At 37.3% G+C, this 16,306-nt stretch overlaps 1 pseudogene; it reads right to left on the bottom strand.

Moving 5' to 3' along the window:
* Positions 1 to 838: 838 nt before the first annotated feature.
* LOC122234894 overlaps positions 839 to 16,306 on the bottom strand; it is an 82,458-nt pseudogene continuing 66,990 nt past the window's right edge.

Raw genomic sequence — 16,306 nt, 5'->3', positions numbered from 1 at the left:
CATTATAGCTCTTGGCATATCTCAAGTAGCTTATCACCGCAAAGTAAAAACTGAAAGACTGTCTTTCCTATTTAACTTTGAGTATTTCCATTTATCTGTCTTTTTCTGACAATGTCTGGATATTTAGTAATTCTTACTTGTGGATGAAATCTGTTTAGAAGATCTGTTCAGAGGGACAGAACGTAGTCCTCCCTGGATGTTTTCTGTAATACAGCAACCAGATGTATTCGTATCTAGATTTTTTTTCATAACAGTGTTGCTTATAAGAATGTGAGCTTTCGGAGAACCTGCATGGCTCAGTCTGTTCAGCGTCTGACTCTTGATTTCAGCTCAGGTCATGATCTCGTGGGTTATGAGATCAAGCCCCTAGTGGAGCTCCGTGCTGAGCAGGGAGCTTGCTTGGGATTCTTTCTCTCCCTCTGTCTCTGCCCCTACCCCACGCTCTCTCTCTCAAAATAAATAAGTACACTTAAAAAAAAAAAAAAAAAGGAATGTGAACTGTTAATTGATAATTCAAAAGAAAGGCCTCCAAATATTTTTTTATCCATTAGATTTTATTATTATTATTATTTTTTTTTTTTTTAACGTTTATTTATTTTTGAGACAGAGAGAGACAGAGCATGAATGGGGGAGGGACAGAGAGAGAGGGAGACACAGAATCTGAAACAGGCTCCAGGCTCTGAGCTGTCAGCCCAGAGCCGGACGCAGGGCTCGAACTCACGGACCCCGAGATCGTGACCTGAGCCGAAGTCGGACGCTTAACCGACTGAGCCACCCAGGCGCCCCTAGATTTTATTATTTTTTAATTTTTAATTTTATTGATTGGCTACAAAAAGATTTATTGTTTCCACTTGGCCCACAACCTGCCAGAGCGCTTCAGGTTAGTTAAAAAGCTGCTGAGTAGCTCCCAGGACAAGCTCAGGCCCAAGTCCTGGCACCTTGGGGATGTCAGAGGGGCCCCTCTAAGGTTGCTGGGCTTCAAAGACTCCAAGTCGTGCTTCAAGGTTGGCCTTTAAAGGAGCCGCTCGCCAAACCCAGGCTGGGGGCCAGCCAGCTTGCAGAGGTTAGTCAGGGGATTGTCCATCTTCTTGATGAGTTTCACCTGCTCCTCTAGGACGCGGTTCGACAGGAAGTCATAGAGATGGGGGTCTGCGGGGGCAGAACCCAAGGCATGCAGAACCAAAAGAGCCTGGTTTGGGTTATTCTCCAGAACCAGGGAAGTTTCCATGGTGTCCAGGGTGTTACGCCACTCATCTTGGGATGGCTTCTGCACGTCCTGGAAGAGGGCGTGGAGCCTATACTGGACTAGTATCTTCCAGAGACTCCCAGCGTGCTTGTGCTTCTCCTCAGGGCCAAGAGAAGGGGCCCACACACTCCAGAGCTGCCCTGTGGTGGTAGAAATAGAAGCCTGAGACAGGTAGGTGTAAGAGGCGTGCAGGTGCTTGTTAGCCAGAGGGTTGAAGGCACCCTTCCCCTTGGTGGAACAATTCTGGCAAATCTGAAAGTTGAAGCAAGAGACAGATCCACAGGACCGCAGAATGTGCTGCTTTTATCCATCCCATTTTAAAAGCAATACTATCTGTTGAGAAAGAATAAATACTTCAATGTTTTATTCGGTTTACATTTTTAAAAATAATTTTTGATTTCTCTTAAACCTGATGCAACATTTTGTGAGTTGACTTAAAAACAACAAGTTGTTGGTTTCATTTTTGTAACTGAGTCAATGTACTTAATGCACTAAGAAAAAAAAGTAGAATTTAATTAATTACCATTAGTAGCCTATTTCTGAATTTCAGTTGGCTGACAGCTTTTTAATGAACGGATTCACGTTTTGCCATTTTTCAGAGGTACAGGCAAAACTAACAATCACACACAGTGCCAAGTACTAAGAATTCACCAGGGACTCCTATTTTTAAAGAATGTTACCTACATCTTTATCTGGGACATCACTAAATGTTGCCTAGCTAGCTGAGTAGCTTGTCAAATATAATAAATAATACTCGACTTATTTTTATTAAAAAATCACAGTTCATTTTTCAAAAATGAAAAACCATCTTGATATTAATTCATTGCTAAGCATAGGACAGAGTTATTTCAAATTAGCATAAAGGCACTTTGTTCAATATGTGTCCAACCTGAAAAAACTGGGCAAGTTCACATTTGATGTGAGGAGAGGCACAGTTGAAAGAGGCAAGTTCTTTGTTAACATGTAATATTTAAAATCAACCAATATTTTGATACATTGAAAAATTTCTGAAATGCAAGTCAGAAAATATGACAAAATTTTTCCGGAAAAAATGTAAATTGTATTTCAAATTTAATACTTTAAATAATCCCATGGTCCTTTTTATCCTGTGGCTCGAACAACTCATTTCACTCCTAATTAAGTTCAACAAAGTACTGACTTCTCTAGGGAGAACACAGGTGTGTTGGGAACAACTTTGAAAATTTAATTTTTATGGAAGAAGTATACTTTTTGTCCTTTGTATGTTTCCTTTCACTAGAGATATTTTTATTACAGGTGTAGAAAAGCTAATGGGGGCCAGGCAGCCTGACAGAGAGTACTCAACTGATTTTTCTTGCTGATTACCTTGACATATTTGTTTTTACGTTCTATTACATAACACAGAAAGGACTTAAAAATTTGTTTTAAAAGAAAATACTGCATTGCTTCCAACATTTATTTATGCGGTAAAGATGTGGGAAGAAAGATGAAAATCTACTGCGTAACAAACATCCAAGACCTTTGGGCTGGGTGAGATTCACCAACCATTCACCACGTTGGCCTCCATTTTACTGTGTGCCATCATGGAAGTTACCTTTTGGAAAGAAAAAACTTCTGTGTATATGGAAACTGCCAGAGTTAATTTTTAAAATTGTACAAATGAAATAATTCAATGAAATTAATTCCATAAATGCCAAAAACTCTTCTAGGTGGGAGAAGATGGGGAGAAGATGGAGAAAATCTTTAACTTTGCAGGCACTATTTCAGAACTTTTTTTTTTCCAGTGAAAAACGTGTATGTGCCTTTTTCCAGGCTGAAAAGTTTTATTTTTTCATTTTGTGGGGCTGATATAAGCAATAAAAAAACAAACAAACAAAAACTACGTATGACTGAAGAAAAAAAGAGAAGTGCTACAGAACTACATTTTAGTAGTTAGGCTGGTCTCAGGAGTTACAGAAAGGAATCTTAAAGAAGTATGTTTTAAAAATGAGACCCAAATAACACATCCAGGTTTATACTGTGCCAATTAAGCCGAGCTCTAACTACCTTTCCAAACGTCCCCTTCCCAGCATTGTTCTGGATTGTGGATGACAACAAGATGAATTTGCATGTGATTTGGCAGCCAGACCTGAGAGAACCGGTAGTGTTTTATGTTTTGGAGGTTGGTCTGGGGTGCTGAGCGCGTGGCAGTGTTGGCTTCCTTTGTTGGCAAGCGACAACATGCAGACCTACAGCTCCTTTCTCTCCTGCTGGATTTTCTCCCGTAAGTTCTCTGAATCCTGAGCCAGGCATGTGAGCAGATCTGTGCTCAGGGGAGTCAGCTTTTCCTGCAGGGCAATCCTAGCATTGAAGCAGATAGCAGAGGCACTAGAATCAGGTGCAAATTCTCATCCTGGTGGTTCTGATTTCTCATTTTTTCCCCTCCATATTCAGCTTTTCTGTCTGACCCCTAGCCCAAGGGAGTCATACTTCTTCAGGCTTATCCTCAAGCTCAGAGACAACAGTTTTGTGTGGACTTCTTCACCACCTCTACTCCTGCTTAGCATTGAATTCCTATACTAAGTTCTTTATTCAATATTATTGGTCATGGTCCTTAGCTCTAATGCAGCTCATCTGATTGAACCTTCAGTGTCACACACAGAGTTGTGTAAAACAATGCATTGCCCAGTGTCTGGAGGTGAGGGAGACTAGGAGAGAGACAGAAGAGATCAGTACGATGCAGGTCATTGAACACCTTATAGATCGTGATGGATTTGTATACATTTTATAGAATGAGTCTCTTAGCAGGTAAGATGATCTCTTAACTTCTCCCTCCCACCTCCTGTACCTCACCTTAAAGATGGCTAATTTATGACCAATAGACTCTAAGCAGAGAGGTGTGTGCAGTTTTTAGCAAGTAGGCTTAGAATGAGGAAGATACCATTTTACGTTTTAGTGTTTCCTTTTCCCTGTGGGCTAGTAGGTAGAAAAGATGGCTGGAGTTTGAGCAGTTGTCTTCAACCCTAAAATGAAAGCTATATGCTCAGACTGGTGGAATAGCAGGATGGAAGGAGTCTGAGTTCCAGTCTTTTTGTGAAGTTCTTTTCTGTCCTGGAGTTCTTACATCCAAACGTTACACAATAAAGAAACACACATCAATTTTATTTTATGCACTGTTGTTTTGAGTTTGAGATCTCTAACTTAATCGTATATGGTAAATAGGGACATTTTAAGTAAAAATTATATATTTAAAGTATATAGCATGATGTTTTGATATAGGTATAGAGTGAGATGATATGTATCTAATTCATGTATCTATCAAGCTAATTAACGTATCTATCTCCTCTCACAGTTAACTTTTTTCTTTTCTCTCTTTTTTTTTTTTGTGAGAGCATCTAAAATCTACTCTTGGCAAATTTCTTTATTCAATACAGTAGTATTAACAATAGTCATCATGCTGTACATTAGCTCTCTAGAACTTCTTCATCCTACTAAACGGCAATTTTGCATCCTTGGACCAACATCTCTTATTTTTTTCTCCCACCTCCCTGCCGCTGGTAATTACCCCTCTACTCTCAACTTCTGCGAATCCATTTTTTTCTTTACATTTCATATAAAAGGGATATCACACAGTATCTTTCTTTTTGTGTCGGTCTTATTTCACTTAGCATAATATCCTCCGGTTTCATCCATATTATCACATATGGCAGGATCTCCTTTTCTAAGGCTGAATAATATTGGATTGTATGTATATACCCCAGTTTCTTTGTCCATTTATCCATCAACAGCATGTAGGTCGCTTGTGAATCTTGGCTATTGTGAATAGTGCCACAGTGAACATGGGAGTGGAGCTCTCTCTCTGAGGTACTAATTCCACTTCTTTTGGGTATGTACCCAGAAGAGGGATGGCTGGGTCATAGCAGTTCTACTAGGGTTTTTTCCTTAAGTAGAAGGAGAAAATGATGATTTCCATTACAACCCTGAAAAGAAGACAGGAATTCAGAGTGAGTTAGTTTGTAGGTAAGACCAAGGACTTGGGAGCATACATGCCTATTTTCCCAGTGACGTAGAAAAGTATGGTTAGTGACAAATTTTGTCTGAGAAGCCACGTGGTGGAAGTGAAATTGTATAAATTTGTTTCAGACAGACTTGGGTTTAAATCCTCCTCTGGTGCAGAATAGGAAATGCTAAAATGGATTGAAGATAATGCCTGAACTATGACTGACTTAAGTTTGTAACAAGCATTGAATTGATTCTTACAGTGCCTGGTACATAGTAAACTCTCAATAAATATCAGCATCACCAATATACGGCCGATAGATTTTTGTTAACAAATTATTACAATGATAACATGATATTAAACAATCCCTCTGAGAATTAAGATGGAGAAATTCAGAATGCTGAACCATTTCCCTCTTAAAATCTCCTGTCTATATTTCACAAGCATTTTTTTTTTTTTTTTACTTTTTTTTTCTTTATGTCTGTTGAGTCAATCTGAGTTCAGGTAACAGAAAGTACTCTAGGCATTCCAGGCAGAAAAGTATTAAGAATATTAAGTGATTTCAAAATCATTGGTTGCCTACAGAAATAAAAGTCAGGAAGTCACCACTCCGTTTCTGATTTCAGGAACATACACTACTATGGCTGCAACCCTGAGGTCAGGAACTGGATGCTTTCTTGACCACGCGATATCTTAGCTTCCCCATCCCCATGAATCTGGTAAGATGGAGAAAATCATGGAATCAAGCTGCTCCCCCAGCCCACTTGTCCAACTGCACCGTTCAAGGATAGTCCCCACTTCCGTGATACCTTCCAAATGTGTTAAGATTAATCTCACTGAAAAAACCTAAACTGTATTGAGAAGCCTAGCCAAAGGGAGTTTAAGAAAAACAGCTTTAGGTTTCCCGTCACACTTAGGGTTAGGGGGAATAGAAGAGTATAGAAATGGATGCCAAACGGAAATGTACAGTATCTAGCATGTGAAACATCCCTGTGTAGCCATTAGAATGGATAAATTAAGAAGATGAACAGTACAAGTTTTAGAGAGGATGTGGAGCAAGTGGAATTTTCATACATTGTTGGTGGAATGTTAAATGGTACAATTTGGAAAACAGTTTGGCAGTATTGTATAAGGCTAGTGACATACTTACCGTGCAACCTAATCGTTCCAGTCCTACGTACTTACTCAAGAGAAATAAAATGTGTTTCCATACAAAGACTTGCAAACTGCTCATAGCAGATTTATCATAGTGAATCCAAACTGGAAAACAGCCTGAGTATTTCTTAATAGCAGAATGCATAAGCATATTGTAGAATACTCATACACTGGAATACTAATCAGTAAATATGAGGGATGCATTCCTATAATAAGCAATGACATGACCGGATCTCAGAAATCATTAATGAAAATAATCACGAATGAAATAAGCCCAAAACAGAATTATATATACTGCATGATTCCATTTACATGAAATTTTATTTTTATTTTGTTTGTTGTTTCTTTTAAATATGAAATTTATTGTCAAATTGGTTTCCATACAACACACAGTGCTCATCCCAACAGGTGCCCTCCTCAATGCCCATCACCCACCCTCCCTTCCCTCCCACCCCCCATCAACCCTCAGTTTATTCTCAGTTTTTAAGAGTCTCTTATGGTTTGGCTCCCTCCCTCTCTAACTTTTTTTCCCCTTCCCATCCCCCATGGTCTTCTGTTAAGTTTCTCAGGATCCGCATAAGAGTGAACACATATGGTATATGTCTTTCTCTGTATGATGTATTTCACTTAGCATAATACTCTCCAGTTCCATCGACGTTGCTACAAAAGGCCATATTTTGTTCTTTCTTGTTGCCAAGTAGTATTCCATTGTGTATATAAACCACAATTTCTTTATCCATTATGAAATTTTAGGAAATATCAGTCCAATCCATAGTTTAGGCAACATATCAGTGATTGCCTGTATCTGAGGGTATGGAGGAGATTGATTGGAAATGAACACAATAGAACTTTTTTGGGTAATGGAAATGTTATATACGATGATTATCATAGTGGCTATAGATGTGTATACATGTACAGTGCTCATCAAACTCTATATTTAAAATGATTTTATTTTATTTTATGTAATGCATATCTCAATAAAGTTAAGTCAGAATCTGTAAAGGGTCTGAGGTTTTACCTAACTCTATCTGAACTATCTTTTTTTTAAATTTTTTTTTTAACGTTTATTTATTTTTGAGACAAAGAGAGACAGAGCATGAACGGGGGAGGGTCAGAGAGAGAGGGAGACACAGAATCTGAAACAGGCTCCAGGCTCTGAGCAGTCAGCACAGAGCCCGACGCAGGGCTCGAACCCACAAGCTGTGAGATCATGACCTGAGCCGAAGTGGGACGCTCAACCGACTGAGCCACCCAGGCGCCCCTATCTGAACTATCTTAATCAGTTTGGGCTGCTATAACAAATTAACATAGACTGTATCGATTAAACAACAGAAATTTATTTTTCACAGTTTGGAGGCTAGGAAACCCAAGATCAAGGTGCCAACTTTCTGGTGTCTGGTGAGAGCTCTCTTCAAGTTTTGAAGATACTGTCTTCTGATTGTGTCTTCACATGGTGGGGATCAGAGAGAGAGAGAAAGCTCTCATGTTTCTTCTTACAAGAACATGAATCCTATTCATGGGGGCTCCACCTTCATGATCTAATTATCTCCCAAAGGTCCTACTTCCTAATATTCATAAAAAATATAAATCTTTTGATGGGGGAGGGGACATATTCAGTTCATAACAATATATATAAAATCACAAGACACCTGGGTCAGAGACAAAGACAGTTCATTAGTAATAGCAAAAGCATCAGCTAGAGGGATGCCTGGGTGGTGCAGTTGGTTAAGCATCTGACTCCTAATTTCCACTCAGGTCGTGATCTCATGGTTGGTGAGTTGGAGCCCTGAGAGTCCCGGGCTTTGCGCTGCCCATGCGGAGCCTGCTTGGGATTCTCTCTCTCCCTCTCTCTTTGTCTCTCCCCTGCTCACATGCACACACTGTCTCTCTCTCAAAACAAACAAACAAAAAAAAAAAAACCAGAGAAACAAACAAACAAATGTAAAAAAATAAAACATCTGCTAGAGTAACTTCATAGCACCAGTTCCCTGAGTTCCAGTCCCCACAGGGTGATGTGCTGGAAGTCAAATGGTATCTATACATGCAGAATAAATAATGGGATTAATCCTAGAATTAGAAAACTCTGAATATGTACCCAACTGCTGGTGAACTGAATCTAGTTTTGGAGATAGAGACCTGATCTTTTCTCTTGAATATAGGAGATCTTCTCCAGAGAGAAGTCTTTATCTTCACCACTCTGGAACATCTCAAGAGACAGAGATATCTCTGAACTTTATGATCCTGCAATGCCACCTTACATAAAAAATTCTTAAATTGACTGTAAATGCCTTTGCTTAGAAGATCTAGATCATGCGGAAATGTTCTATATGTATCTATATTCATAGATAATTATTTCCCAACATAAAGTTTAAAAATTTAGAGCACTTGTTGGGATGAGCACTGGGTATCATATGTAAGTGATGAATTACTAAAGTCTACTCTTGAAACCAGTATGCCACTATATGCTAACTAACTTGGAAATAAATAAATGGGAAACACAATCGGCTGTAATAATTGACCTGAAACATGTTCTGTTAGTTCAACAAAATATTTCAAAGAATATGTATGATTTTAAATATTACCAAGTTGACTTCAAGCCAATTGTTTGTGTTTCATATTTAGGAAATTCACTTTACTTAATTATTTCAAAATGAAGTTTAGATCATTAGAACTTTGAAAATTCTTTGGATTAGTCATTAATTTTATAAATAAATTATTTTTCAACTTATAATTTTTTACAGAATTAAAAATGTCATCATACATTTAATACAGGAGAATTTCTTTTTTGCATGTATTGCCTCTTGTGGATAAAGGTTATAAATTGTAAAGGAGCATTATTAAACACATGAAAATATTGCAAATATTGTTTGCCATACAAAAATTTTTGCATAACTAAAATCATGCACTTTGTATTCATTCAACACCTCTTATTTAATGGAATGCATAGCTTGTATCTAGGTTGATACCTGGTTCTCAGGGCATTGTCCCTAGAGCTGAACTGGATAGTCAGGTTGCTGGGGACTCTTTAGTTTGCAGGAGTAGTTCTCCTGGCAGCTTGAAGCAGCATAGCTTGGATTAAAAAAAAAAAAAAAAAAAGGCTGGAGAATCTGGATTCTTTTTAGGTGAGCCAAGGTTCAGAGTTGAGAAGTAAAATCACAAATGTCAAATTTATGGATAAAGAAAGGATGAAAACTTGCAAGTAATTTAATAAGTTAGTGACTGGTGTATGTGGGAGTTAGGGGAAATAAGGTTTGATTATTGGTTAGGGCAAAATGAGAGTAAGGGTGTTTAGCACAAGAGTTATTTGGGATAAGATTGTATGCCTGATGGTCTCCCCTACGGATGCAGCTGTCCTGGCTTATATGGCAGGTGAACAGCTTTGTGGAGTCCCAAAGAATGGACGAGAAGCCTAGAGCACAGTGCCAATGGGGGAATCAAGATAGGAGGGCTGTGTGATCGCTCTGTCTCTCCTTTGGGCTTCTGAGGCTGAATTAAGCTTGGGGATAATAACAAACTGGAACCTAAAACATCAGTATGGGTAGATTGGGAATGTATAAGAAGAAATCAAGATCCTAAGGACTGTTGGAATACTAGTTGGCACCTTTCTACTTACAAAAAGAAACCAGCAGACTCTGAGAGGAGATGGTAATGGAATCATGGATAAAACATAAACTTGAACGATATCATAGTTATTTATTTGAACTTTTTTCTGACCACAATGGTTGACAGTTCTGTATAATAATAATAATGATATGAGCGTACTATTTTCCTGGCATTTACCATATCTCTGGTAATTTTCAAACCATTTTACAGCTATCAACTCACCTGATTATTATAAAACCTTGTCATATATGTACTGTTTTCTAAATGACTCACTGTACAAATGACTAAACTATGACACGAAGAGATTAAGTAACATGCTCATAGCCACAGAGCTAATAACTAAAAGAATCATTATATATTCCCAATGTGTAAACTCATTGAAGGAACTACCTGCTCGTAGACATCTTTAACTGTTAAAAAAAAAAAAATCTCAGCCCAGTTTATATTCACAATGTATAAGGTTTGTCTTTTAAATGAGATTCCCATTTAGAGAAGTACAGGATTGTCAATGCTTCATTCTCTTCCGATTCTGGTAGTCTTGCTTCCCAAATGGTTTCGGATTAGTTTATAACTAGATGTGACTATCAAGGCATTAGACTCAGCCTCTAATTGACTTATAGTTCTAAGACTCAGAAAGAACTGAAAGAGTGCTAGATTTCTTTCGTAGCCAGGAGCTACTGAAAATTATATAGTATTGGGATTGTTTTTGTTTTTGTTTTTTGATGCAGTATTAAGCGAGGCACCTAAGAGCATGGGCTTCAGAACCAGGCTCTTTAGTTCAAATTGTGGTTCTACCACTTAGAGTTATTTAACTTCTCTATGCCACAATTTCCTCCCTGGTGCTGCAATATATCTACTTTAGGGGTTTTTGTGTGGATTAAATGAGTTGATATAAATATTGCATTTAGAACAGTACTAGATACATAGTAAGCATGTAATAAATACTCCATATTGTCATTATTTTTATCTTCATATTCTGTGAATGGGTTCTCCCCTACTGGGACCAATAAAACTTACATTTCAAACCTTCTCTATAAATGTTATGAATATAAGAATATAATAAGGATTTTGAGAATACCTTGTAGTTTTTTTTTTTATTATTCACAGGATAGGATTCAATAAGCTTCTCATCTGGCTAGTTTGTTCTGACTTTGAGACTTCCTGACTCTTGGAATGCACCCAGAAAAACAATGGGTAATATCTATTAGTTGGAAGCACCCAGACTAAATGTGAGCTGAACAGTTCTGTGTGAGCCTTTACATGGCCTAGTTTTATAATTTCTGTAAAGTATGACACTGTTGCCAGTGATTCATTTAAAAGACCTGGGGCACCTGAGTAGCTCAGTCAGTTAAGTATCTGATTCTTGATTTCAGCTCAGGTCATAATCTCATGGTTGTGAGATTGAGACCTGTATTGGGCTCTGTGCTGACCATGGAGCCTGCTTGGGATTCTCTCTGTCCCTCTCTCCCTTCCCCCTCCCTGCTTGCATGCACTGTCTCTCTTGAAATAAATAAATATTAAAAAAAAAACATGAGACCTTGTCTGTTAGTAAACTTAGGTATATTACTGATTGTCTCTTCATTAGCTAGCCAGTGGTTAATTGAACAAATCCTTTACTGGATGAGACAACCTTGGACAAAGCTGTAGTCAGGTGATACTAAGATAGGCATTCATGAGAGCATCTATCGTGTAAATAGGCAATGGGAAGGGTCATAGGACAAACAGCACTCTCATCTGAAGTCAGGGGAAGGATGCAGGATCAGTCCAACAGCAGGGGTTCACATGCTTTTGGCAACTATTGGACCCCACACAAAAGACCTTTATCTGAAGATTTCAATAGCCAGTTACTTATGTTCCCTCTCAAGAAAGATATGTAGATTTATCCAGATATACCAGAATTGTTTAGCAGGTGTTGCTAAGAGTATGCATATAGCTTCTTGGAAAAGCCTAGTGCTAAAGAATCAAGGTTAGAATCACTCGTTCTGCAGACAGAGTACCTATTCCTCCCAGGACAGAGAGAATAGCCTAAGTTGACCAAATGACCACTATGACAGAAATACTGTACTGAGTGGGGCCTCTGGCTTCATGTACATGATTAGGTCACTCCAGGACTTCCAAATCTGTGCCAGTAGCCTCTCTTCAGTTTAGATAGAAATTTTTGTTTGTTTGTTTGTTTGTTTTTAATTCAGGGGCCAATAGGCCCTACAGCTGCCTGTCCCAAGGAAAGAAGAGGGTTTCAGCCTTCTCCTTTGCTGGGTGGAGATTTTACCAAAATACCAAAGAATATGACCGGGAAGATAGAACAATTAATAAACCAGATGATATAACTGGATTAAAGCATTTAAATCTGCATAGAAAATTGAAACAAAGTCAGGGCCAGAGATTCACACAGTAAAATTTGCCTCCAAAAGTAGATGAGATGTTAATAAGAGGACTATGATAGATGAAAGGATAATGGGATGAGAACAAGCAGGCTATTTTTTTCCAAATCAAATCAAGACTGAAATTGTCCAGTGAATATGATCAATGAACATGGTCAAGCTAGGTAATTTAGTTGAACAAACTAAAGCAACCCTAAATACTCATGCCCCCAAAATTTGTTTGTTTACTTGATTAGTAAATGAATTGGAAAATTGTTACTATGTCGCTTTTATTGCATGTTACTTAGACATAGCTCAGTAATGGCATTACCATTACCCAGACAGTAATGGTGTTTTTAATCATCTGGACATCTTCTGCAACCTCCCCTAGGCTCTGATGGACAGACAAGGTTAAGCATTGAAAACACTTGCTCTTTCATGCCTAATATAGCAAAGTTCTTGGATCACTAATTCCTAATGATTTCACAGTGTAACTGAGCATAAGCAATTGACTGGAGAGATCAGTATTAGCTTTGGGTTTCTTTACTGCCTCCTTTAAAACTATTTTTGTCAAAGTACAGTAAAATTGTGGGAAGAATCTTACATACACATTAAGCAAATCATTTGTACATGTGAAAGAAGTACTTTGTGATTTCATTATATCACAGTCCCTGAATCATAATTAGGAGAGAGAGATAACTATATTTATTGTTAGAAATACAATGCTTTCTGGGTTAGATTTGCGTTGATTTGGCTAACCTATTTGGCTGATTGATTTGTCTCTCAAGTTGGTAATCAAATCAATTAACCTCTGACTCTCACTTTCTAAACATTCCATCAGCCACAGACATGCATAAAGAATGCCAAGGTCTAAAATCAGAGATCTACCTTATTGCCATCAAGTAAGTCAGAGACAGGCTTTTGGCCACTTAAGATATTTACACAACTTAGAAATAAGAAATGCTCAATATATTGTTCAGCCTGGAGACATACTGCCCTCTAGTTAAGTTGGTTAATTCCTGGAAAACACACTTCTTGGAAGATGTAAATAAATACACTAGTTTTTCTTAACAGACCATTGCTCTTAAACATAATGAATCACAAAATTCTGGCTCAGCAGCCCTTCTCTGCCTTTGTCCAGACCTAGCAAAGGTTATGGGAATACTCTCCCTTTTCATTGCTTTCCTCTGTTTTCTTCTTCGGTCTCCGTCTGTGTTTTGTGTTCTTCTGATTTACCAGTTATCCTTAGCTTAGGAAATTTCTAAATGTAGATTTGTTTGCTTTTTAAATTTATTTAATGTGTTTTATATAATAGAAAATAGTTGATAAAAATGGAGACCTGTGAATATTGGAATTTTCCATAAAACTGCATCTAATTGCAACCATTTGAGAGCAGATAATTTTAATAAGCAAAAAGTAAATGTAAAGTGGTGTATACTTCTAAAATATACATAGTCATATTCTTTTGAAGCATACTGTGTAAATAGAACTAAGTTGGACAAAAACATCTGACATAGAAAAAAATGTTAAAAAATACAACGTCGGAGGAGGTTGTTTGGTTGTTCAAATTACTTCCAAAGGTGTGTAACATTTGGTTGTGGTAACTGTTTAGCAAGACCTGACTCTTAAATTTGAGAATTTGACTAAATTATACACCAGAGGCCAAAGATATTGCTAATTAGGAGCAATATTTCTACGGACCATAATTATCTCTTTTCTTATGAAGGCCTCCTTGGACCCAATATCTTAGAACTTGGGAAACCATGTTTGCAACCACAGAGGGTCAAGTGTTTTGAAGATAAAATTAGGCTACGGAATAGCCTATTTTAAACCATGCTCCCTTCTCAATACAGAATGCCTCTTTGGAGACTTAAATGCCCACATTTCAGTGTATCTCACTATTGTTTGCAGATGGGATGAATGAGTGGACATACAGTGAATCTCAAAAACTAAAATGGAAACTCTAAAAGGAGCGTTTATATCACCTGGCTTTACTGTTATATACTCCATGCATACTACAAAAACTCTTTATTACATTATCATATCAGATGTATTGCTATATAATTGATTATTTTATCATTTTATTTGGTTGACAGGTTTGTTCACCTTGATTTTACTAAAGGGATTTCAAAGTTCTTATTACCACATGAATGTAAAAACTCTGTACTCCTATGAACATAATGTACTCATTATGCAGATGCTTATGATAGAAGTGTTGGTACTTTACAGTAGATCAATGGAATCTTGAAGAAAAAAGAAATCCATGTTATAGTTGTTATGTAAACTAAAATAAGGAAAGATGTGGGCTAAAACATAAGATAGGCTCAGAGTGAGCGATAGAAAAGAAATTACATGATGATTTAGAATATACAAATGGCAGAAGAAGGTGTTATCTGGAAATTTGGTAGGTTCATGACTTAGTATATTTATTTCATAAGTTTTTTCTAAGTTTTTATTTATTTATTTTGAGAGTGAAAGACAGAGAGGGAGAGAAGGGAAGAGGCAGAGAGAGAGAATTCCAAGCAGGCTCTGCTCTGTCAGGGCAGAGCCTGATGCTGGACTTGAACTCATGAGATCATGACCTGAGCTAAAACCAAGAGCCAGGTGTTCAACTGACTGGACCACCCAGGTGTCCCTATTTCATAACTTTTTATGAAAACAAAACTGCAATCAAATAATATACCTATTAATATATTGAGGATGAAAAAAAGGGTAGTATCTTAAAAAGTGGAAGAAACATGCCAGAACAGTTAAATGTGTTCAGATTCTATTGCCTTAAGGATAATCAAACACATTTCCAAAAATAAAGTTGTTGATGGTAGGAAAATACTGTGAAGAATTTTATGACTCCAAATTAGGTAGCTATAAATTAAATATTATATCAAGAAAGCTTACTAAGTTGCAAATCCAGAATGGTACTAATTTCTTTAAAGATTTCCCATAAAGTGGGGTGCCTGGGTGGGTCAGTTGGTTGAGCATCCAACTCTTGGTTTTGGCTCAGGTCATCATCTCATGGTTCGTGAGTTCGAGCCCTGTATCAGGCTCTGCACTGACAGTGTGGAGCCTGCTTGGGATTCTGTCTCTTCCACTCCCTTTGCCTCTCAATCTCTCTCTCTCTCTCTCTCTCTCTCTCTCTCTCTCTCTCTCTATATATATATATATATATATATATATATACAATAAAATATATATATATAAAATAAAAAAATAAAATAAAAATTTCTGGTAAAATGAAAGCATTCACTTTAAGTGAAGTAAAGGTACAGACAGTCACAAATAGAAGTGGTTTCAGCCCTACCTGGATGACAATTATTTTTTGTTGTAGACTGCCTGACAAAGTATTTTAGGAAAAGTGGTCACATAACAAGTGGCACTTTATTTAGTCGGAGATAATTTTTGTAAATTTTGAAATATACTAATTGGATGTGTTTGTGTCGTGTTCGCACTGTAACAATCAACAAAACCATGAGACAAACAAAAATGATAGACTACACTAAATGACATCATTGAAGGTCTGATTTAATTTTTGTCCCACCCAAGAGAGTTTATATGGAAGGTAACAGGAACTATGACATAAGAAATCAGGGAAAGTCACACTCATTGCAGGTATTGATTTTCACAGGTTTTACTGAGATAATGAAAGTTCTAAAATATAACTGCCAAGATTAATAGTCTGCTAGTTGCAGATATCAATTGGTTTCTTTCTTCTTCTGTTCACAGTAGTCTTCTAGTTTTATAGTTACCCAATATCTACTCTATTTTTCAGCACCATCTCTTCTTGTACATTTGAATTTCTACTCTTAACCCCTTATGAAATATACCTAATTTTGACATTCAATCAAATTTTGAAAATTTGTGTTAAATCAATTTTTCTAATCTTGTAAAAGATTTTTTGTCATCTTAAAACTGATATGTCCACATATTCCTTTTAACTATTAAGTGGTTTTCAGGAGTAAAAATAGGGAGGGGGAGGAAAAAATGGGC

The sequence above is a fragment of the Panthera tigris genome, chromosome F2, assembly GCF_018350195.1.
Source record: "Panthera tigris isolate Pti1 chromosome F2, P.tigris_Pti1_mat1.1, whole genome shotgun sequence".
Lineage (NCBI taxonomy): Eukaryota > Metazoa > Chordata > Mammalia > Carnivora > Felidae > Panthera > Panthera tigris.
This window is presented reverse-complemented; position numbering and strand designations above follow the sequence as displayed.